General features: G+C 44.0%; 1 protein-coding gene across 1 annotated transcript in view; it reads right to left on the bottom strand.

Moving 5' to 3' along the window:
- Positions 1-6665, bottom strand: part of PRRG1 (proline rich and Gla domain 1) — a 63731-nt gene extending 57066 nt beyond the window's left edge. The window contains exon 1 of the mRNA XM_075850334.1: positions 6500-6665. The gene's annotated coding sequence lies outside the window, so the exon portion shown is untranslated. The remainder of the gene's footprint in view (positions 1-6499) is intronic.
- Positions 6666-25478: the final 18813 nt, after the last annotated feature.

Genomic DNA, 25478 nt, shown 5'->3' with positions numbered 1-25478 from the left:
GGCACCCCGCGATCCCATCACAGGGGGTGGATGGGCTGTCGGAGGGGGGCGCTCCTCTCTTTCTAACTGCTTAAATGCTGTGGTCGCTATTGACAGTTAAGTAGTTAAACGGCCGGGAACAGCGTGATAGACGTTCCTGGCCGTTAGTCCCGGGTGTCAGCTGTAATACAGAGTAGGGATGCATGAAGCATCGGAACTTCCATACTGTCTCGATACCGCGCACCCTCAAACGGTTAGTTCAATACCATTATTTCATGTATCTCGATACGAAGCTTAGCATTTTAACACATGAATGTATGAGGACGGGGATGCGGCTATGTGATACAGTCATTAACCCGCTCCTGAGTCATGACAAGTGCACACGGTCAGCAAGATGTGATGCGACCAGTGCTTCACTGATGAGCGGCGGCTCTGAAGACAGAACACGGCGGGCGCACTGCAAAACACCCCCATTTTCTGTGTTTAGTGCCTGCGCTCATTAGTGCAGCGCCGGCCGCATCGCTTCATTCTGACCGTGCGCACAATTGTCAGGAGCGGGGCAATGGCTGTATTACACAGCCGCAGTCCTGCTCTAACGGCGGAGATCAGAAAAACCTCTCATCTCTGCCGCTATTCCCCTGCATGCTGTGATCAATAACGAGCACAACAAATTTTTGGCGTCATTTATGATGTGCACGATAAAAAAAAACAAAAAAAAAAAACTTCTTTCACTTATTAATGGAAGGCACGAGGTGTGATGAATTTAAACCTCCATGTGTCTCACATTAATAGTGATTAACCCCATCATGTACCTCACACATTAACCCAATGTTGTCCATTATGATTGAGGAACATGATGGGGTTAATTACTATTAATGTGAGGCACATTCAAAATTCATCACACCTCGTGCCTCACATCAGAAAATGGAAGAACTTTTTTTTTTTTTTATTACTGTTGGCAAAGTATCGTTTTGGTATCGAAAATCGCCGGCTCCATACATCAACCCCCACAACATGACGATCCTGGCATGTCATTTTGCAGAAGTGTGTTAAATTGAAAAAACTGTTTTGAAACGCAACAAACACACAAAATGTGAAACCAGCTTTAACCAGTTCAGTGCCAACCACTGTAGACTTACAAAGGCAGTACTGATCCTTTAAGCCAGTGCCATAGTATGTGTGGCACAGGCTTAGCTCTGGCCGGGGATTCCGCTTCCAGAGGGAGCCCCTGACGTCTCTGTCCATATATGGACAGTGACGTAAGGAACCCCCTCCAAGAGCGGAATCCCCGGCTAGAGCGATGCCAACGCTCTGGCCGGGGATTCCGCTCTTGGAGGGAGTCCCTTACGTCACGGTCCATATATGGACAGAGACGTCAGGGGCTCCCTCTAGAAGCGGAATACCCGGCCAGAGATTCGCAAACGCGTCGCCAACTGTGTGTGGCACTATCCACATGGGCACTATGGCGCCTTATATGTGGGCACTATCTACAGTGGGCATTGCAGCACTGTGGTGTTTTCAGGAAGTTGGGACAAAAAAAACCCTGACAAACGAAAGACTGATGGCAAACGGCCATTCAAAACAGACAGACGGACTGGAAATGAATGAAAATTCGGACACACACTGATGGAAAACGGTCATGAAAAACTGACAGTTGATGATTTTTTAATGGCCATTTTTGCTTGTAAATCTTTGAACATTACGGAGTGAGTTTAGATTACTCCATGGAAAAAAGTCTTACTAGAAAAAGTCAGTGTGTAGCTCTAGCCTTACTATAAAAGACCTGATGCGGACTGTGCTCTTGACTACCAGACGCCAAATGCAGAATATCCCCACAAATAGCTGCTGCAAGACAATCACTTTGTATATCTCACTATAGAAGATTACTCTATGTTTATGGCTTAAATAACTCCAATATGGGTTTTGCACATGCTGGTGTGTGAGATCACAACTTTAGAGCTATTGGATGTGAGACAAGACATTGCTTTTGCATCCTGCCCAGGAGTTTCATTTTACACCTCTGGTCAGAAACGTATTGTTTACGAGTACAATGGCTTGTATGGTTTAGGCTTCACAAAAGCCGGCCATACAAGTAAATGCCCTTTGGCTAAGGCTACACAGAGTTGTAATATAAGAAAACAACCCATGGACAAAAGAAAAGCGGACTCATTTCAAACCATCCCTTGAAAGTGGACCTTCTGCCTGCCCAAAGAGTGCAGCTGACATCGGAGCTAGATTGCCGATGCCTCACATAGTCTTGCACTCTCTTTTTTTTTCTTCTAGCCTCCCCCGTTCATGAGATATAAGTGCAACCGATAAAAACATGAGGCCTTTGACTGTCAAGTGGGCGGTTAAAGGGTCACTCCGCTTATACTCTCTCAAACAAAAGTAACATCAGGCGTTGAGATATGAGAGTATTCACTGCCGCCCATGCTGACCGCTCTGATTTGACGGCATCAGGGCTGCAAGGTTTACTCCATCTTGCCAAGTTAGCGGTGATAAATCGCCCACTTGACAGTCAAAGGGCTTATTTTAATAGAAAAAGTGCCAGAATCTGTGTGGCTCTGGCAATCTAACTGAAAGATCAGCTGCAGTTGTTTTGGACAGGTCATTTTTGAGGAACTATGCAGCACCAGCCTAGAGTGGCATACAGTGAACACATAACAGCTTGATGCAAATCATAACACTACATCCACACGAGCGTGACAGATTTACACGCGTAAAAAATGCGAGTAAATCTAGCCGTGTGAGTTATGTTATTGCATCAGTGTGCTTTGCGAGTGGCTTGCATTGTTCGCGCTCTAGCAAAGCACTTGTTTTTTTCAAAGGAATTGATGCGCAAATCACGCGCCGCACATGCATGTGCGTCCGTGTGCTGTCCGTGGTTTTCACGCACCCATTGACTTCAACAGGCGTGTAGGTGCGTGACAACACCCTTATATAGTACATGCAGTGAGTTTCACGCAACGGACTCTCGCTGCGTGAACTCACGCATGTGTGAATAGCCCCATTGAAATTAGTGGGGCCGTGTGCTGTGCGTTGTTTCAACACGCACGGTACACGGAAGAGAATCATGTTCGTGCGAATGGGCCCTAAGGCTGTGTTCATACCGGTTTGCGATCAGTTCTGTTTTTTTCCCTTTAGGAACTGATGAACTATTTATAAAACGGATGTGATGAATGGTATTAGGCTCTATTCACATGACAGGGTCCGGGTGTCGGCCGATAAAAACAGCCGTTTTGGTCTGTTCTCTGCCTTTTTGCATCCATTCTGTTTTCATTCTGGGCCGTGTTTCCATTTTTAACAGCCGATTGTGACCCGTTTTTCACTGTCCATTTTAAAAACGGATTTGTCCATTTTTTTGGTCCCAACCCACTAAAAATACCCACAGGAAGGTCACATGATCGCCCAATCACCATTTTCTCTTGCTTTCAGAATATAGAGAGTTTCGTCTGATCCCTCAGCTTCTTTGCATTGGTTTCTGGCTTTTTCTCTGCTATTTTTTACATGCTACCATGTCCTCACAACCATTGAACCGTGTACTGCAGCTTTAGCTGATTTCTCTGCAATTCCGACAGCAATCGCAGATGCCCTCTGTAGATAGCGCCACTGTAGCTCCCTGTAGGAGTGGAATCCCCCTGGCCGGGGACTCCGCTTCAGGAGTTACCCCTGATGTCCATATATGGATAGTGACATCAGGGGCTCCATGTAGGAGCAGAATCCCCAGCCAGAGGATTTCGCTTCTACAGGGAGCTACAGTGGCATTATCTACAAGGGAGCTGTGGCACTAACTACAGCAAAAATAATCTCCTCCTCAAAAGCATTTCGCACTGCGAGTCGGAGGAGAGAGCGAGCAGCAGAAAGCGACGGCCGTGATTTACACAGCCCAATAGACTTCTATGGGAGCCGTGCGGCTGTGAGCGCGACCCAAAATAGGGCACGTTCCAACTTTTTGAAGGCCTGGTTTACCGGGCCATCAAGATAATCAGCGGTGTGAATAGCCCCATTTGGGGTCTATTATTTTTACTGCAGCCGTGTAACGGCCATTAAATAAACGACCATCACACGGCTGATTACCCCGGTCGTGTGAATAGGGCCTTACTGTCATACTTCCTGTCAATCATCCCATTGAATACAATGAAAGGAAAATGGCCAGTATTCCCATACTTATTTTTACACTGTATTTAGAGGCAGGATAGCTGCAAAGTATGGATGGTAATGTCATAAATTGCATCTGTCTGTCTTAGATTTCACTTAGGACTCAATTTAATTTGTGATGGACATCAGGACTGATGTCTTTCTGATCAGAGGTAAAAGCATTGAATGCAACATTTTTCTATCAGTCGTGATTTAAAACATTCCAGTTTAATCAAAAAAAATGGTTGTTTATTTCATAATGAAAAGTTAGAGCATGTTCTAAAACACTTTTTGTATCACTTCCTCCTCGTTTTCAAGATCTACGATTTCTGCAATTAAATAAGAACCTTTATGGTTTACTTCCAAAGGATAAAAATCTGTCGAATCAGATCTGCAAAAATGGACAGAGATTTGGACCTGCCCTGAGTTTTGCAGATCGGGCAAATGGATCAGAAATAAAAACTGATGTGTGCATGACCCTATAGAAATAAATGGGTCAGTGTACTATAGGTTAAAAAACAAACAAACAGATCGCACACTAAAGAATGATGGGTATGTGCACACGTAGTGACCAAAAACGTCTGAAAATCCAGAGCTGTTTTCAAGGGAAAAACAGACCCTGCTTTTCAGACGTTTTTTGACCAACTCGCATTTTTCGCGCCGTTTTTTACGTCCGTTTTTGGAGCTGTTTTCATTGGAGTCTATGAGAAAACAGCTCCAAAAACGTCCAAAGAAGTGTCCTGCACTTCTTTTGACGAGGCTGTATTTTTACGGGTCGTCGTTTGACAGCTGTCAAATGGGCAGATGTTTGCCGACGTATTGCAGCCCTATTTTCAGACGTAAAACGAGGCATAATACGCCTCGTTTACGTCTGAAAATAGGTAGTGTGAACCCAGCCTGACATTACAGATATCAGAGCTCTGTCTTTTAACAAGTTCAGCACTTGCGTGTCCATCACATGACCAGAAAAACATTTCTATCCACTGGAATAAACAATTAAGATTGAATGACAGCAAGCAGAGATATTAAAAAACGTGAGAAACTGAAATGATGTTAATAAAATGTATAACTTTTCATTATACAAAGAATAACCAGTTTGCTTAAACAGGATTACCCCTTTAAGTTTTACTCCTGCTGCTCCCATGTCAAAAGTTCCCTGGTCTTTGTTTACAAATCTGCAGCGATTAAGTGCTGCCCCAACATGTGACCGTATCAGCCAATCGCTGGCCGCAGTGGTGACATATCAACATTAGGGCTTATTTCAGATGATCGCGTCAGTTTTAAATCTGTGTTGCATCCGTCTGTGTTCCCCATGTCCATTTTTTTTACTTCCGTATGTCATCCGTTTTTCCCGTCTGCAAAAAAACTGGAGGCCCTTTTTTCCTCATCTCCCAGATACAGATCCGTCATAAATGAACTGTACACGGGTGAAAGTAGTGCCTGCTACAATTTTTTTTTCACATGGATGCGTGAATAGCCTTATAATGGGACTGTTTGTAGCCCATTAGACACAGATGTAAAAAAATACGCTGGTCTGAATAGGCCCTTACCGCCATCATGGATGCAGCTAGTGATTGCCTGTCGTGGTCACCTGTCGGGACAACATGTCATCACTGCAGCTTTGGGAAAACCGTCAGCACAGGATTTGAAAAGTAAGCAAAATATTTGTTTTTTTGTTTACTGCTTATTTAAAATATTATTTTGGACTGACCGTTTAGAAACAAAACATGCTAAGCAAAATATCATCAATCCATTCCAATCCAGAAACGGTCACAGCAAAAAGTCACACGTACATCCGTAAAATCACCTCCGGGCCGGAATGTAATAAATGGCGTCTAACGACGGCTTAACACGGTTTACATATTACACGCGCTTCACCCAACTGGTTTTTAATGCACAAATGATTATTAAATCAGATCTCCATTAATGACGTATAGTCAGCCAAGTATCCATGCAGCTATGGAATAACAGCGTATCCACCCAACTGTGTCATCATCATCATCATCCTCCACAATCCATGAGTAACTGTTTACCAGGAGACATCCACATCCCGGCGACAGGCAAATCGTCCGCTTTGCTTTAGGAGAAAACTTTGGGAATTATTAGATTCGTTTCCCATGTTACTTTGCGTCACACATATAATAAATACACGTATTATACCCACATACTATATATATTTACACACGTGTGACCCCAGACTAGTCCACACAAGCACACAACACATATTACCACAAATAACGCGTTTAGAAATAGACACACCCGTCGTCGTATTTACTCAGAATAGAAGTAATAGATACATGTACCACAAATATCTCTTACTACAAGCCCGCTTTTCCAGTGCTGACCACCCGAAGCGTCAATGATAAATATTAGGGCAGAGTACCTGAGCAGGGACCCCGGTTTAATAACTAGCGGATACACCTCACATCGGGCTCTACACTCCGCTCGCTGCAGCCGCTATACCCCCAGGAGACATACACTGGAACGGGACGGAGCGGCTAGGAGCAGTCATGACGTCACGGTCATGTGACCGAACTGTGTAGGAAGGGGAGGAGACTGCAGGCGCGCCCAGAACTAGTAGTAGAGCTCTTGAATGAAGCTTTTCGGTCAGTGTTTGGTACATGGGGTTGGCATAGGTGGCACTAATGGGGTACGTAAGGAAGAGTGCCACACAACGCTGGCTTGCAGTGCTTGTGCTCATACGTGTGTGTAAAACAAATTTTTTCTGTTCATTTTTGGTTCCCCTTCTATTAAGGTGGTGAGCATTTGTACTATCTATTTCCCAGTAATGAAGCAGGAGATAGACACATTAGCGCTTTATCCATAGGGGGTGCAGTTGAGCCCTGGTGCAGTGGCGGACACAGACTGCAAAAGGCCCCTGTGCAGATAATGTGCCAGGGCCCCCCCCCCCCCCACCCCGCAAACTTCTCATGGCCGACGGTCCGCTTTCAGCTGCATCGCTGGGTCTCCTAAGTGACCCAACAATGCAGCACTAGCAGCCGGGGCGTCACTAAGGCTGGGTTCACACACACACTATTTACGGACGTAATTTGGGCGTTTTAGCATTGAATTACATCCGAAAATGCGGCTCAAAAGCGTCGGAAAACATCTGCCCATTCATTTGAATGGGTCTTACGATGTTCTGTGCCGATGGTCATTTTTTTTTACGCGCCGCTGTCGAAAGGCGGCGCGTAAAAAACTGCCTGTCACTTCTTCAGATGTAAATGGAGCCGTTTTCCATGGACTCCATGGAAAACCAGCTTCAATTACTTCCGTAGTGGACGCAGCAAAAGACGCCTGCACATGCCATTACGGCTGAAATTACGGTGCTGTTTTCTCCTGAAAACAGCACAGTAATTTCAGCCGTAACAGACGCTGCCGTGTGAACATACCCTCAGGGCTTAAAATGTCCGGGAAATAGCCCCAATACATATGTGTCCGCCCCAAAAAAAAGTGTGTGTATAGGAGACAGCATAGCATATCTATAGCACTACGACCCTATAAACTATGGATAGGATTAGATACAGTGGCTGAGCAGACAGTATCACACATGATAGGATTAGATACAGTGGCTCAGAAGGCAGTATCACACATGATAGGATTAGATACACAGCTCAGCAGACAGTATCACACATGATAGGATTAGATACAGTGGCCCAGCAGACAGTATCACACATGATAGGATTAGATACAGTGGCTCAGCAGACAGTACCACACATGATAGGATTAGATACAGTGGCTCAGCAGACAGTACCACACATGATAGGATTAGATACAGTGGCTCAGCAGACAGTATCACACATGATAGGATTAGATACAGTGGCTCAGCAGACAGTACCACACATTATAGGATTAGATACAGTGGCTCAGCAGACAGTATCACACATGATAGGATTAGATACAGTGGCTCAGCAGACAGTATCACACATGATCGGATTAGATATAGGGCCCAGCACAGTATCATACATGATTGGATTAGATACACAGCTCAGCAGACTGTATCACACATGATAGGATTAGATACAGGGCCCAGCTCGCTGACATTGCGGCTCCAGCGCTGGACCCAGGAAAGGTAAGAATAATAATTTTGCTTCTTTATGTGTTACTGATTATTTTTGTGTGTTTGTGTTTTTTTTACAGGTTCGGTTGTTGGACTTCGGATACGAGGACTTCAATGACGGCGTTTTTTTTATTCTCAATAAAATGGTTAATGAGGGTTGTGTTTTTATTTCAATAAAAAAAATTTCTATGTGCTTGTATCTTTTTAAACTTTATTATCACCGCCTTAGTAATGGCCGCTGGATGATTGACAACCTCCATTACTAAGGTGGGGCTTAATGTTAGCCGGTGCAGAGGCTACACTAACCCCCATTATTACCCCGGTACCCACCACCACCAGGAGTACTGGGAAGAGCCGGGTACGAACCAGTACCCGACCATCTGTAGTGACGGGCAGGCACCGGGGTGGCCGCAGGCTGGTAGTATTAGGCTGGGGAAGGCCAAAAACAGTGGCCCTTCCCACCCTTGTAATGCTGCCTGCTGCTGCTGTGTTGTATCTGGCTGGTTATGAAAATTGGGGGGGACCCGACATCGTTCTTTCCAATTATTTTTTAAATGACGTGGCGTCCCCCCCATTTTCATAACCAGCCAGATACAATAAAGCAGCAGCAGCCTAGCATCACCAGGGTAGGAAGGGCCACTGTATCTGGCCTTTCCCCTCCTGATAATACCAGCCTGCGGCCACCCCAGTGGCCGACCATCACTACAGATGGTCAGGTACTGGATCGTACCCGGCTCTTCCCAGCACCCCTGGTGGCGGTGGGTACCGGGGTAATAAAGGGGGTTAGTGTTAGCCTCTGCTCCGGCTAACACTAAGCCCTGCCTTAGCAATGGATGCTGTCAATCAGCCGGCGGCCATTACTAAGGCGGTAGTAATATAGTTTAAAAAAAACCACAAAGACATAGAAAAAATATTTTATTGAAATAAAAAAAAAAAACACAACCCTCATTAACCATTTTATTAATAAAAAAAAAAGCTGTCATCGAAGTAGTCCTGGAATCCGCCGTAGTCCAACGACCGAACCTGTAAGAAAACACACAAAAAATGATTAGTAACACATGTGTTAGGGTATGTGCACACACACTAATTACGTCCGGAATTGACGGACGTATTTCGGCCGCAAGTACCGGACCGAACACACTGCAGGGAGCCGGGCTCCTAGCATCATAGTTATGTACGACGCTAGGAGTCCCTGCCTCGCTGCCGGACAACTGTCCGGTACTGAAAACATGATTACAGTACAGGACAGTTGTCCCACAGCGAGGCAGGGACTCCTAGCGTCGTACATAAGTACGACGCTAGGAGCCCGGCTCCCTGCAGTGTGTTCGGTCCGGTACTTGCGGCCGAAATACATCCGTCACTTACGGACGTAATTAGTGTCTGTGCACATACCCTAAGGCTTAGATACAGGGCCCATGTGTGATACTGTCTGTGGGACCCTGTATCTAAGCCTACCACAAGGTAGGCTTAGATACAGGGTCCAGCAGACAGTAATCTTATACAGTATAAGATTACTGTGTGCTGGGGCCCTGTATCTAAACCTACAGTGTGGTAGGCTTAGATACAGGGCCCAGCAGACAGGATCACGCATGGGCCATGTATCTAAGCCTACCATGTGATTGGCTTAGATACAGGGCCCAGCAGACAGCATCACACAATCTGTGATCCTGTCTCATGGGCCCCCTAAGCCTGCTACATCGTAGGCTTAGGGGTTGTGCAGTCCCTAAACATTGATGGCCTATCCTCAGGATAGGCCATCAATAGCTGATGTGTCGCCCGGGACCCGCAAATCAGCTGTTTTGAAGGGGCCGCAGCACTCGTACGAGAGCTGCTTCCCCTTCATTTCACTACTCGCCCACACTGTGAATCGCCGAAACCGATTCACAGTGTGACCGGAATGAAGTGACAGGAATGAAGGGGAGCAGCTCTCGTACGAGTGCTGCGGCCCCTTCAAAACAGCTGATTGGCGGGTCCCAGGAGTCGGACCCCGCCAGTCAGGGCTATCTTACCTTCCTCTTCGGCCGCGGCGGGAGTTCTGTCGTCTCGATGCTGTGCGCGGCGCATAGCGCTGTGACGTCATGTGCTGCGCACAGCGCCTGACGTCAGGACCTCCGCTGCGATCCGGAACCAGGAAGGTAAGTAAAGTATGTTACTATAGTAACAGGGGCCCGCGGCCCGAGTTACTATAGTAACTTTTTATTGATGTGGTGCGGGGGGCCGTGGGCCCCCCTGGCTTCGGGGCCCGGTCGCAATCGCGACCGCTGCGACCCCTATAGCTACGCCAGTGGTCCACGGGCCTCTGTCTCAGTCCTCAGCATCGCGCAGCTGAGAACTGAGTCGGCCAGCAGAGGAACGGGCCCCCTTCCCACGCGGGGCCCTTGTGCAGCTGCACCGGCTGCACATGCGGTATGTCCGCCCCTGCCCTGGTGCATTAGGGGCACTAATTGCAATGTAAGAGGCAGTGGACGATTAAAGGGAGTCCGTCACCAGAAATTTGCCTATCAAACCAGCAGCGCCTTAACCCCTTCCCTCTTTGGCAACTTTTGACCTTCCTGACGGCTTCATTTTTCAAATCTGACATGTTTCACTTTATGTGGAAATAACTTGGGAATGCTTTTACCTATCCAAGCGATTCTTAGATTGTTTTCTTGTGACATATTGTACTTTATGTTACTGCCAAAATTTGCTCGATACGTTCAGTATTTAAGTGTAAAAAACACCATAATTTATTTAAAAATTGCAAAAATTAGCATTTTTCTAAATTTAAATATATCTGCTACAGATAGTACTATCTACAGATAGTAATGCCACACAAAATTGTTGCTAATTAACATCCGCATATGTCTACCGTACATTGGCATCGTTTTTTGAATATAGTTTTATTTTTCTAGGACGTTACAAGACTTAGAACTTTAGCAGCAATTTCTCACAATTTCAAGAAAATGTCAAAAGGCTATTTTTACAGGGGCCAGTTCAGTTGTGAAGTGGCTTTGAGGGCCTTATATATTAGAAGCCCCCAATAAGTCACCCCATTTTAAAAATGACACCCCTGATAGTATTCAAAACAGCATTAAGAAAGTTTATTAACCCTTTAGACATTTCACAGGAATTAAAGCAAAGTAGAGGTGAAATTTACATATTTCTTTTCTTTTTTGTTGCAGAAATTAATTTTTAATCCATTTTTTCTGTAACACAGAAGGTTTTACCAGAGAAATGCAGCTCAATATTTATTGCCCAGGTTCTGCAGTTTTTAGAAATATCACACATGTGGCCCTAGTGTGATAATGGACTGAAGCACAGGCCTCAGAAGTAAGGCTGGGTTCACATGACCTATTTTCAGACGTAATGGAAGCGTTTTACGTCTCGAATTACGTCTGAAAAAACAGCTCCAATACGTCGGCAAACATCTGCCCATTACTTTCAATGGGCTTTACGATGTACTGTGCCGATGACCTGTAATTTTACGCGTCACTGTCAAAAGACGGCGCGTAAAATTACAGCCTCGTCAAAAGAAGTGCAGGACACTTCTTGGGACATAATTGGAGCCGTTTTTCATTGACTCCAATGAAGAACCGCTCCAAATTACGTCCGTAAAAGACGCCCTGCAAAACGCGAGTACATGCAATTATGTTTGAAATTCAGGAGCTGTTTTCTCCTGAAAACAGCTCCGTAATTTCAGACGTAATTGCAGTTATCGTGTGCACATACCCTAAAGGAGCACCTAGTGGATTTTGGGGCCTCCTTTTTATTAGGCCTTATTTACACGAGCGTATTTTACGTCCGTGAAAATAACGCGTGTCGCACGGGCCTATGTAAGTCAATGGGGCCGTTCAGACATTCCGTGTTTTTCACGCAGCGTGTGTCCGCTGCGTAAAATTCACGACATGTCCTATACTTGAGCGTTTTTCGCGCATCACGCACGCATTGAAGTCAATGGGTGCGTGAAAATCGCGCACGGCACACGGACGCACTTCCATGTACCGCGTGTGATTCGCGCTACAGTTGTTGACGAAATGAAGGAAATAATAAAACTACCTCGCCTTAGAATACATTTTAGGCACCATGTCAGGTTTGAAGGGCTCTTGCCGTGGAAATCCCCCAAAAGAGACCCCATTTGGGAAACTACGCCCCTCAAGGAAACTATCTAGGGGTATAGTGAGCATTTTGACCCCACCAGTTTATTGCAGAAATTATTGGAAGTAGGCAGTGAAAATTAAAATCTACGTTCTTTCAAAGAAAATGTAGGTTTAGCTATTTTTTTCTAAATTTCCACAAGGACTAAAGGAGAAAAAGCAATTTCTCCCGAGTAAAACAATACCCCACATGTGTTAATAAACGTCTGTTTGGATACACGGCAGGGCTTAGAAGGGAAAGAGCGCCATTTGGCTCTTGGTGCTCAAATTTAGCAGGAATGGTTTGCGGAGGCCATGTCACATTTGCAAAGCCCCTGAGGGGACAAAACAGTGCAAACCCCCCCACAAGTGGCTCCATTTTGGAAACTACACCCATTGAAGAAATTATCTAGAGCTATAGTGAGCATTTTCACCGCACAGGTTTTTTGCAGAAATTATTGGAAGTAGGCTGTGAAAATGAAAATCTACATTTTTTTCAAAGAAAATGTGGGTTTAGCTAATTTTTTCTCATTTCCACAAGGACTAAGGGTATGTGCACACGTAGTGACCAAAAACGTCTGAAAATACAGAGCTGTTTTCAAGGGAAAACAGCCCCTGATTTTCAGCTGTTTTTTGAGCAACTCGCGTTTTTCGCGCCGTTTTTGCGGCGTTTTTTACGTCCGTTTTTGGAGCTGCTTTCATTGGAGTCTATGAGAAAACAGCTCCAAAAACGTCCAAAGAAGTGTCCTGCACTTCTTTTGACGAGGTTGTATTTTTACGCGTCGTCGTTTGACAGCTGTCAAACGACGACGCGTAAATGACAGGTCGTCTGCACAGTACGTCGGCAAACCCATTCAAATGAATGGGCAGATGTTTGCCGACGTATTGTAGCCCTATTTTCAGACGTAAAACGAGGCATAATACGCCTCGTTTACGTCTGAAAATAGGTCGTGTGAACCCAGCCTAAAGGAGAAAAAGCACTGCAAAAGTTTGGACACACGGCAGGGCTCAGGAGGGAAAAAACGCCATTTGGCTTTTGGAGCTCAAATTTAGCAGGAATGGTTTGCGGAGGCCATGTCACATTTGCAAAGCCACTAACAGGATAAAACAGTGAAAAAGACCAAAAAGTTACGCCATTTAGGAAACTACGCCCCTTGAGGAATTCATCTAGGGGTGTAGTGAGCCTTTTTTTACCCCACAGGTGTTTCATATAATTCATTATAATTGGGCAGTGAAACATTTTTCATTTTCTCAACAAATAAAGGAAAAAAAGAATCCTAACATTTGTAAAGCAATTTTTCCCGAGTATGGCAATACCCCATATGTGGTACTGTTTGGGCACAGTATGGCTCAGAAAGGAAGGGGCAGCATTTGGCTTTTGGAGTGTAGATTTTGCTGGATTGGTTTCTGGGCACTATGTAGCATTTGCAAAGCCACTGTGGGAACAAAACAGTGGAAACTTCCCAGAAGTGACCCCATTTTGGAAACGACACCCCTCAAAGTATTGACCTAGGGGTGTAGTTAGCATGTTAACCCCGCAGGTGTTTTGCAGAAATGAGTGTGCACTCGATTTTGCAGAGTGGAAATTTTATTATTTTTTCCATAGATATGCCAATATGTGGTGCCCAGATTGTGCCACCATAACAAGACAGCTCTCTAATTATTATGCTGTGTTTCCCGGTTTTTGAAACACCCTATATGTGACCCTAATCTTTTGCCTGGACATTCGACCAGGCTCAGGAGTGAAAGAGTACCATGCAAAATTGAGGTCTAATTTGGCGATTTACAAAGTATTGGTTCACAATTGCAGAGTCTCTGATGTGAAGTAATAAAAGAAACCGCTGAGAAGTGACCCCATTTAGGAAACTTCACCCCTCAAGACATTCATTAAAGGGGTGTAGTGAGCATTTTCACCCACAGGTCTTTTCCATAAATGATTGCGCAAAGTAATATGTAAAAGTAAGATGGTGCAAAGTAAGAATCAAAATTTTTCCCTAGATATGCCATTTCAGTGGCAAATATGTCGTGCCCAGCTTATGCCACTGGAGACACACACCCCTAAAATTGTTAAAAGGGTTCTCCCGGGTATGGCGATGCCATATATCTGGAAGTAAACTGCTGTTTGGGCATGCTGTAGGGTTCAGATGGGAGGGATCGCCATTTGGCTTTTGGGGCGTGGATTTTGCTTGGTAGTAGTTTTGTTTGGAGATTTACTGGTATTTCAGTTTATAATGTGGGGGCATATGTAAGCTGGGCAAAGTACATCAGGGGCATTGTCAGGTGGTATAATAATGGGTTAAAAAAAAAACAATAAAACAATCCATAGATATTTTACTGTGAAGCAATCCTTTCTGCACAGGCCAGTGTCGCACTGATAAATGGTGTCGTTTCAAGTCCCCCTTTTGGTCCACACTCCGCACCTTTGCAGTTTGGGGAATTTTGCTCGGAAAGTGTAGTCCTGTTATAATACGGGAACCTTGGCTTCCAGCAGATATTTTTTGATAGACGTAGTGGTATGAGGACTGTTTTTTTGCGGGACGAGCTGTAGTTTGTATTCGTACCATTTTGGGGTACATGGGACTTTTTGAACACTTCTAGGCCAGGTGATCAAAAAACTGCAATTCTGGCATAGTTTTATTAGGTGTTTTTTTTATACAGCGGTCACCATGCGTTATAAATTACATGTTACCTTTATTCAGCGGGTAAGTCCGATTCCGCTGCTACCAAATTTATTGCACTTTTTTTTATGTTTTACTATTTTTTGCACAATAAAATTAATTTTGTAAAAATAATGTATTTTTCTGTCGCCAGGTTGTGGGAACCATAACGTTTACATTTTTTAGTCGACAGAGCTGTATGAGGGCTTGTTTTTTGCGAGACGAGCTATAGTTTTTATAGCTACCATTTTTGGATAAATGCCACTTTTTGATCACTTTTTATTCCAATATTTGTAGGGCAAGGGGACCAACAAACAAAAATCCTGGTATAGTTTTTTACGGGGTTTCTTTTACGCCGTTCACCACCAGGAATAAATAACATAATATTTTTATAGTTCAGGCCGTTACGGTCGCGGCGATACCAAATATGTATGGTTTATTTTTTCAATGGTAAAGAACTTGATAAGGGTAAAGGGCGATTGTGTTTTATTTTATTACTTGAAACTTTTATTATATGTTTTAAAACGTTTTTTTTTCACTTATTTATACTTTTTTTTTTTTTTAAGTCCCACTAGGGGACTTGAAGGTCCAACTGTCTGATTTTTTTTTTTCTAATACATTGCACTACCTGTGTAGTGCAATGTATTAGATCTGTCAGTCATTCACTGAAAGAAAGCCGATTAGGCTTCGCCTCCCGGCGGGGCCTAATCGGCTTCCATAGTGGCAGAGCAGGAGGCCATTGTTAGGCATCCTGTTGCCATAGCAGCAGTCTCCAGCCCTGATTGCATGGCAGGGCTGCGGATCTGCTCGCAACCTCTAAGATGCAGTGATCTCTTTCGGTCGCTGCATCTAAGCGGTTAATGGCAGGGATCGGTGCTAGCTCCGGTTCCTGCCGATACAGGTGGATGTTAGCTGTAATAGTGCCCTATGAATCGGTGCCTGCTCCGGTTCCTGCCGATACAGGTGGTTGTCAGCTGTAATAGTGCCCTATGAATTGGTGCTAGCTCCGGTTCCTGCCGATACAGGTGGCTGTCAGCTGTAATAGTGCCCTATGAATGACAGCAGTAGCGTGATCTCGCGAGATCACGCTGTGCAGCGATTAAGTCCCACACAAACTTTACCGAAGTGTCGGGATTGTGAATAGACATGGCGTCCTGGCTGGAGGTGATGTCTATTCACTGTCAAGACACTTCAGTAAAGTTAATGTGGGTGTATGTGACAGCACAGCATGATCTCGCTAGATCACGCTGTGCTGAGTATGAATGGAGAGAAGTGTATGACGCTGATTCGTCAGCGTCATACACTCCTCTTTACAACGCCCACTTGGTCAAAAGTTAAAAAACGCCCAGTTGGGCATTAAGAAAGTAATTAGCATAAATCTAATATTGCTCATAACTTCCTCAAAAATGATAGTTTTTCTAAATAAAAACAGGGTTGTTATCTACATTACAGCGCCGATCACATTATGTAGGAGATAGGGAACTTATAATGTGGTGACAGAGCCTCTTTAAGTAGACCATAGTCACTGGGCTGTTCCCCAACTTGGGCCCCACTTTTCCACCGCCACTCTGTATATAGTCAACGTCACATTTCTATGCGAGCATTGACAAATGGATGTTACGATTGCCCTCATCAAAAGGCTGTGTCCCTACATACTGACAGTCTCCAATCATTGTATCACACAGTGTAGGGACACATCCTCTGGACAAAGGGAATGGTAACACCAAGTCGTCTATTAGGCCTGAGCTACACAAAGACTTTTAGTGGCGTTTTTTATGTGGTGTGTACATGCTTTATATTCAGGCATTTTTGAGGTCCAATAAAGAAGCCAATAGGAAAAAGGCCTAAAAACAGCCCGACATACCCAGAGCATGATACGTTTGGAAAAAATCGCCACTGACCACAAGATTGTCTCAAAAACGCCACAAACAGAAACGCAGTTGAGTATAGTGCATTTTATATTTTACCGTAGACTTTAATGTAACTTCTGGCCACACCTAAAACATCATTAAAAATGCATCAAAATGATATGTGTGAAACCACGCTTACTGACATGTCAGGAGAGTTGACGGCTCCTCTATAAATCTGTAACGTCCATAGTCGCTGACCACGAACTCCTTCCATCCAGTCAACGCCCTTCTCTCAAGAGATGTCTGCACATACGGCCATCCTGCTCCACAGTGACCACCAAGGTGCGCTCACGGGCTCAGTCCAGACTTAAGAAGCCAGAGCGCACGCATGTTGGTGATTGAGCTAATTGCTTCAGAGCACCCTGGGCTATAAGAAGGTCCCAGCCCCATCCTCCCACGTCTGACCTTTGTTGTTGTATTCAAAGTCTGTCTTGCAAATGGTCCCCTAGTGTTTCCTGCTCCCAGTATTTCCTGTATCCTGTAACCTGATCTAGTGCGGTGCTTAGCTGTAGCCGTGCTGTGCTGTATACCACGCCTGTCCTGCTTCTCCACGCCTGACGTCTACCTGCTGCCTAGTTCCTGCCTTGCTACTGTCCGAACTGCCACAGGTACCCTATATAAACTATAGACTCTGACCTGCACCCTGTTGGCCAGCTGCCATACCGCCAAGGCAGTACTGCCCAGTGGGTCTATGAACCCTATGTGACAAAATCCAGTTACAAGTGACGTCTTCTCTGATGGGAGTCGTTCTCTTCTCCATCTGGTACAGACCGTTATGATGAATTCTCACCAATGCAGTTTCCTGCTGAGACATTCTGGCCCCTTGCTTCTGTAGCCATTTTCAGCCTCTATAGCAGGGGTCTCAAGCACGCGGGCCGCATGCGGCCCTTGAGGCTGTCATCTGCGGCCTGCGGGAAACATGCGCTAGCATAGGCACTGCTCCAGACTCTGTGGAAATCCCCGACATCGCTGTCCATATATGGACAGTTTTGTCAGGGTCTTCCCCAGAGCGGAATCCCGAGCAGAGCGCTAGCATAGGCTCTGCTCCGGGACTCCGTAGAAATCCCCGACATCGCTGTCCATATATGGACAGTTTTGTCATCGTCTTCCCCAGAGCGGAGTCACGGCAGAGCGCTAGCAACGTGTTGTCAGTGTCTTCCCCAGAGCGGGGTCCCGGCAGAGCGCTAGCATAGGCTCTGCTCCGGGACTCTGTGGAATCCCTTGACATCGCTGTCAATGAATGGACACGCGATGTCTGGGGCTTCCCCAGAGCCTGAGTCCCGGGCAGAACGCTAGTATAGGTTCTGCTCCGGGACTGTGTGGAATTTCCTGACATCGCTGTCCATATATGGACAGTTTTATCAGGGTCTTCCCCAGAGCGGAGTCTCGGGCAGAGCGCTAGCATAGGCTCTGCTCCGGGACTCTGGAATCCACTGACATCGCTGTCCACATATGGACAGCGATGTCTAGGGATTCCCCAGAACTGAACAGTGATGTCCCAGTAGTAGTGCTCTGCCCGGGACTCCAGCTCTGGGGTTGCCCCTGATATCTCTGTCCATATATGAACAGTGATGTCAGCAGCAAAGCTGGAATCCCAGGCAGGTTGCTAGAAGCGGCTCTGCTACGGGACTCCAGCTCTGGGCAAGCCCCTGACATCACTCTCCATATATGGACACTGATGTCAGTTGCTTCCCCAGAGTTCCGGAGTAGAGTCTATACTAGTTCTCCGCTCTGGGACACCGGCTCTGGGGTTGCCCTTGACATCACATTCCGGTCCAGGAGAATGAACAGTGTATGAACAGTGACATCAGGGGCTCCTCCAGCAGAGGAATCCCTGGCCAAAGCGTCGGCAACGCTCTGGCTGGGGATTCCACTCCTAGAGGGAGCCCCAATGGAGCTATCTACTGGGGTTGTCTGTGGCACTATCTACAAGGGGTGTGTGTGGCATTATCTACAGAGGGCACTGTGGCATTATCTACAGAGGGCACTGTGGCAGCATTTACACAGGGCACTGTGACAGCATCTACAGAGGGCACTGTGGCAGCATCTACAGAGGGCACTGTGGCAGCATCTACAGAGGGCACTGTGGCAGCATCTACAGAGGGCACTGCGGCACTATCTATCGAGGACTCTGTGGCGTGATTAAAAAGGTTCTGCCTAATTTTGACATTTGTGTGTCTGCCAAACGCTGCCAACTGAGCTACCGGACTGCATTTAGCGACACTTAAACTGTAAAAGTGGATTGTTGAAATAAGCACGTGGAGAAATCGCGCAAATTTCCGGTAAGTTTAAACCTAGCGCTATTATTATAGTAATGTAGTATTATAGTAACGTAGTATTGTTATAGTAATGTAGTATTATAGTAACATAGTGTTATAGTAGTTCAAATAACTAATTCATTAAAAATAATTTTGTAATGTATTACATTTTAAAGTAATGCGGCCTGTCAACTTCGCATTTTTTCTATATGTGGCCCACTTACCCGGCCGAGTTTGAGACTCCTGCTCTATAGCAACACAAAAATTCAGACACCAAACCCCCTAAATTGTTCCATACCCCAGACAAAACCCTAAATAATTTGAGACCTCAGACCAGACCCTATATAAATTCAGACCCCAGGGCCATTCTTTAACTCAGACCCCTAAATTCAGTCCCCTGACCTATGTGAATTATGCCCTGGAAACAGCTAGCAAACATGCTCAGCTGTTTCTATATCTTCCATAAACTATTAAGCTAGGACTACACCTACACTCTGCAGGGATCATGGAGCTGTGTATCAGTAGCAAACAGTAAAAAATTACAGCTCTGTCTATGAGCTCATTTACACGATCGAGTCGCACCGTTTTTCACGTCCAAGTCGCACCCGTGCAGGACCCGTTTTTGTGGATCAGTTATAGACTTGAGTCTATTGAGGGATCCGTGAAAATGGACAAAAATAGGGCAAGTCCTATTTTTTCATGGGCCCTTCACACGGTCCGTTAAAACAACGGCCATGTGAACAGCCCCATTGAATTGCATGCTGTCCGTTTTTCTTTTAACGGACAGCACACGGATGTATAATACGGTTGTCTGTATAAGCCCTTACACCTTGTAATAGAGTATCAGGCAGCTGTAAATAGAGGCAATGTCTATGAGAGGATCATGGGAGCTGTAGTCCTTTACATGGTCAACCTGCCCACAGAAAGCCATGCCAGCATCAAAACAACAGAACTGCACAGAGCTGGGCAAGATGGTGCAAATGAATTACTTCTGAACTACAGTGGTATCACCTGGTGAGCATTCAGACACAAAATTGTTTGACTTCTCAAAAGTTTGCAAAAAGGAGAGTGGACAGCATCCAAAAACAAAATGAGGGTATGCGCAGTTCATGTCCAAAAGGGGCTCAGCTGAACATGCCATTATTTAGCAACAGCAATAAAGAAAGTTCCAAAACGATGCCCGACTGGATTAAAAAGTTCACTTTTTTGCATTAAGACGTGAGTTCTGTCCAGAACTTTCTTTATTGCTATATCAGAAGTTTGTTGAAAATACAGTTACTCTTTAGGGTATGTTCACACGCTAAAGTAAAAAGGGCTGTAAAATACGGAGCTGTTTTTAAGGGAAATCAGCCTCTGATTTTCAGCCGTTTTTTAAGCATAAAGTGTTTTTTTATGCGTTTTTTACGGCCGTTTTTGGAGCTGTTTTTCTATTGAGACCATGAAAAACAGCTCATGAAGTGACATGCACTTTTTTACGCGCTGTTTTTAAAAACAGCTGTGTAAAAAACGCCACGTGGGAACGGAGTGCCGTTTTTCCCACTGAATTCAAGGGTCAGATGTCTGGAGGCATTCAGCCCCCGTATTTTCAGCCGGTTTTCGGGGCGTTTACTCCACGAAAAACGCCTGAAAATAAGCCGTGTGAACATACCCTTATAGTCAACATTAAAAGAGTGCATTGACTTAGGCCCCTTGCACACGACTGTGCCCGCAATCACGGCCCGATCGCGGGCACGGCCGGCCGCCGACTGCCACCCGCATTTTCGGGTCGTGCTCCCATACAAAGTAAAAATTGCAAAAATGCAAAAGAACGGACATGTTCCATAATTTTCTGAACATTTCTACGGCACGGACACCCATCCGTAGCGCTACGGAAAGGTGTCCACGTTCAATGAAAGTGAATGGGCCCATTCGCAAAAACTGAGGTTTTTTTTACGGTCGTGTGCATGGGGCTTTACCACAAATGAAATTTCAGTTCTAACGAATTACCACATCAATTTAAAGGCTGCTTGCTATGTTTGTATATAGGCTTATTGAAGATAAGACAGGAATGTTATGATGATGAGTAAGCCCTGGGGGAGGGGTATTTACATACAAATTTAGCACATTTTTGGGTGCAGCAGTAATTGCAAGTTGTCTTTAATTTCCTTCTGTCGTTTTTTCGTTTGGCAAAAAAAATTGGTACGGAAAATAGCTTGTGGTGTAGAATTTACATTCCCTACAGCATTCTCAATCTGTTAGGGTATGTTCACATGCAAAGTCAAAAACAGCTGAAAATTGCGAAGCTGTTTTCAGAGAAAATAGCCTCTGATTTTCAGCAGTTTTTTAAGCTGGACACGTTTTTTTCAGGCATTTTTTTCTAGACTTTTTTGGAGCTATTTTTCCATTGACACAATAAAAAATGGCTCAAGAAGTGACATGCTCCGGCTTTTTTTACGCACCAAGCAGTTGGTGTACGGTCTCATAGACTTTCCACCGTTAGGGTATGTTCACACGGCAACGCAAAATACGTCTGAAATTATGGAGCTGTTTTCAGACAAAAACAGCTCCTGAATTTCAGACATTTTTGCATGTACTTGCGTTTTTCACCGGCGTCTTTTATGGACGCAATTGGAGCTGTTCTTCATTGGAGTCAATGAAAAACGGCTCCAAAAACGGCCCAGGAAGTGTCCTGCACTTCTTTGACGCGGGCGTAATTTTACGTGCCGTCTTTTAACAGTGACGCGTAAAATTACACCTCGTCTGAACAGAACATCGTAAGACCCATTGCAAGCAATGGGCAAATGTTTGCCGACGTAATTAAGCCGTCTTTTCAGGCGTAAAACGCCTCCATTACATCTGAAAATAGGTCGTGTGCACATACCCTTACCTCGGCTTTCTGAGAAAAGCTGATCAGAAACCAAGCAGCTCAGCGTTCACCCGAGCGCCTCTGCCGCTTTGTTATAGTGATCGGTTGGGGTCTGAGTGCTCGGACCCCCACCGATCAAAACATCTGACATGTCAGAAGTTTTCTGAAAGTTTATTTACCCTTTAACAAATATGATTTTCTTTATAAAAATGGTAATACATAAAAAAAACTATAAATTTGGTATCTCCATAATAAACCCATAGAATAAAGTGAACATATTGTTTTTACCACAGGATGTACACCGTAAATACAAAACCCAAAAAACAAAGGTGGCATGTTTTGTTTTTTTGCCCCTTTTACCCAACAAATAATTTTATGTCAGTTTCCCAGTACATTACATTGCACATTAAATAATGCCGTGAAAAACTACAACTTTGTCCCGCAAAAAACAAGCCCCATACGGCTATGTCAACGGAAAAATAAAAAGTTATGGCTTTTGGAAGGCTGGGAGGCAAAATTTAAATCCAAAAATTGGCTGCCTCTCCAAGGGGTTAAAGGAGCATTAAACCTAATTTAAAAAAAAAAATATGCCGGCAATTCCCCTGCAGGACGAAGTTTTGCCATGAGGACACTGCCATTTTGTAGTTACTACGTTCCGTGCTACATAACTTTTACATTTTTCTTTCAATTAAGCCGTAGGAGGGCTTGATTTTTTTGTGGGCTGAGTTGTATTTTGAAATAGCACCATTAGAAATAGTACCATGTATTAAAAAAATTTCTAAATACTTTTTGTGTGGGGAATGGAAAAAATAAAGCAATTCCACCACAATATTTTGGGCTTTGTTTTAATGGCGTTTATCATACAGTATAAATGGCATGTTAACTTTTTTCTGTGGGTCATTAGGATTACGGCAATACTATATTTATATCGTTTTTATTACTACTTTTGCGCAATAAAATTACTTTTTTTATTTTTGAAATTATTCGTTTTTGTGTCAACATATTCTGAGATCCCTAACTTTTATCTTTCCCATCGCCAGAGCTGACTGAAGGCTTGTATTTTGGCATTTTTCAATGGCACCATTTTTGGGTACATATAACTTATTCATTTACCCTTTCCTTGTCATGGATTTATCTCATATATTTCCTCTCATAAGTATCTGAGACATCCTTGCCACTAAAGACTCTATATCAGGTTAGATCGTAGGTAGAGTCTAGGTCTTGTTTTAAAGGCAATAGTCATATATTTGCAGCTCTTACTTGAGCTCGAGTGGAGGCGAAGACCGGGGGACATTCCAGCAACATACAGGGAGAGGATGTGGATCTATGATCCTTCTCCTGTCCCTATATGGCTGTAGTCGGCAACCGGGAGAGGGTCAATTGGAACTTTTGTTGGTTCCGCACATACCTGCAGTTTTAATCGTGTAGCGCAGTAATCGTGTAGCAGTAACCAGCTGTAGCAGAAACAAAATCACAGGAACTGAGCATGTGACTTGGAATGTGTGAGTTTTTATTTTATGAACGGGCGCAGTGCTAGATTTGTCTTCCTGCCGTTTTGGTGGTTCTTAAACACGCACCAATGAACATAGATGTGTGATATGTATGAACATCCCACATTTTACAGTATTTTGGTAGAGTACATTTTGCTTGCATAGGGGGTATACTTGAGTACACATTTTGGTTGCAAAGTTGAATTTTCATGTAATTTTTGCTTATACTGTTTGATGCAAAGTTGCTTGAATTTTTATAGCCGGTTTGTTGTGCGCTCTCAAAAAAATCTTTGATTTTGATAGCTTATTAGATGTTTACGGTGTACAGTATATATTTTTAACACATTTGTAGAGGATGGTCAAATATTGCATGGCCTTTGTTTCAGCGTTTTTTAGCCCACAAACTCCTGTTGATGTAGATGCTTATGGTATATATGGTCTGGAAAAGAATGATTCTTGTTTTTAACTATGGTAGACATGGCTGCCAACAGCATATCATGACAACTGCAATCAACTGGGAAATATGTAGGATTTGGGGGTGCACTCACTTTTTACATTTCAGTTTAATATTTTTTTTCTTTTCAGTACTGAGGATTTTATTAAGATATATGCATGTAGGCATAGGTATAAGTGGTATGTATGAACTGTGCACATCTTAAATATATTTTTAAGCATGATTTTTTTGTCTTATTTTCTGCTCAGGTCACACATTTAGCCACAAATTTTAATTAAAAAAAAAACATTTTGATGAAAAATTACATTTTGTGTAAAAAGTGCTGAGTGGAATTTTTACAATGTGCCAGATGTCTTTCAGAAAATATATGGATATGGGGGTTTAGTATAATTTTGTTATCTTGCAATTTAGGTTTTATTTGTACATGTCAAAAAAGTGAAAATTGTCCCTGCTACTAAAGGCATAAAATGTAAGGAAAACTTGCAGCGAAAGGGTTCAACATTAATAACGTTTTGGTTGTGATTTAAAAAAAAAAATAACTATCAATTCTGCCATTATTTTATACTTTTTATTTTCCATCATCTACAATGCAGCATAAATAATGTGGTTACCTTTATTCTATGAGTTGGTAAGATTACGGCGGTACTAAACAGGGCTGTGGAGTTGATAAGCCAAATTTCGACTCTGACGCCTTTATGAATGGCTCATATATAATAAGCCAGATTCTTTGCTCGTTGTGTATAAATGTATGTGTGGTTGGTAATGTTGTAAGAAAACAGTGCATAACTTCATCCAGCTTATATGTACTGTATATGTCCTAAAAATTAGGTGCAAGTCTGAATGGCAATAAAAGAAACATTTAATACGTTTATCCGCGATATTAAAACTTAATACTGTCTTCCTGTTCTATCTAGCAGTTCTGAGTTGACTACAGGCACGCCCAGTCAGGGCCGGTTTAACCATAGGGCCAACGGTGCACCTGCACCGAGCCCCCGTGTGGTGGCACCATTTTCAATTGTGTTTATGTCCTCTGGATGCAGACACATTCGAAAACTTGTAAGGGGGGTTTGGGGGCGGACCCCCAGAGCCAGAAAGCAGCGCGGCAGTGTTGTGTGTCTTCCTCTGTGTATGTGTCCTGTTAGCCCTTACATCCTTCACCTTTAATGGTTGTCTATTTTACTTCTCCGCTTCATCAAGGAATTTTCAGTTAGTAATGTTTCTCTCAGCTCATGGCTTGAGGGTTCTGTGACACTTACAAATTGTATGATTAATTTTCAAGGTTGGACACCAACTCTTATGATTTTGTTATGCTATTGGCGTATACTTGTGATTTTGATTTATCAAATACATAATACTAATGTAAAATGAATTGTGATTTCTAAGGTCGCAATTTATTATGTGAGCACTGCTTATCACTGTCAATGTATGTATATACTGGCAATTGACTAAAAGGGAAACTCTCAGCAGTTTTGAGTTGAATGACCGAGAAATGCAAGTTGCATTACCGATAAATCTACGTTTTGATGTCCCCAGTGCCACGATCACGAGTGCCACAAAGTTGGCCTCTTTATGTTCA

The sequence above is a fragment of the Rhinoderma darwinii genome, chromosome 2 (genome assembly GCF_050947455.1).
Source record: "Rhinoderma darwinii isolate aRhiDar2 chromosome 2, aRhiDar2.hap1, whole genome shotgun sequence".
NCBI classification, from domain to species: domain Eukaryota; kingdom Metazoa; phylum Chordata; class Amphibia; order Anura; family Rhinodermatidae; genus Rhinoderma; species Rhinoderma darwinii.
The sequence above is the reverse complement of the archived record's forward strand: the minus strand, read 5'-3'. Positions and strand labels throughout refer to the sequence as shown.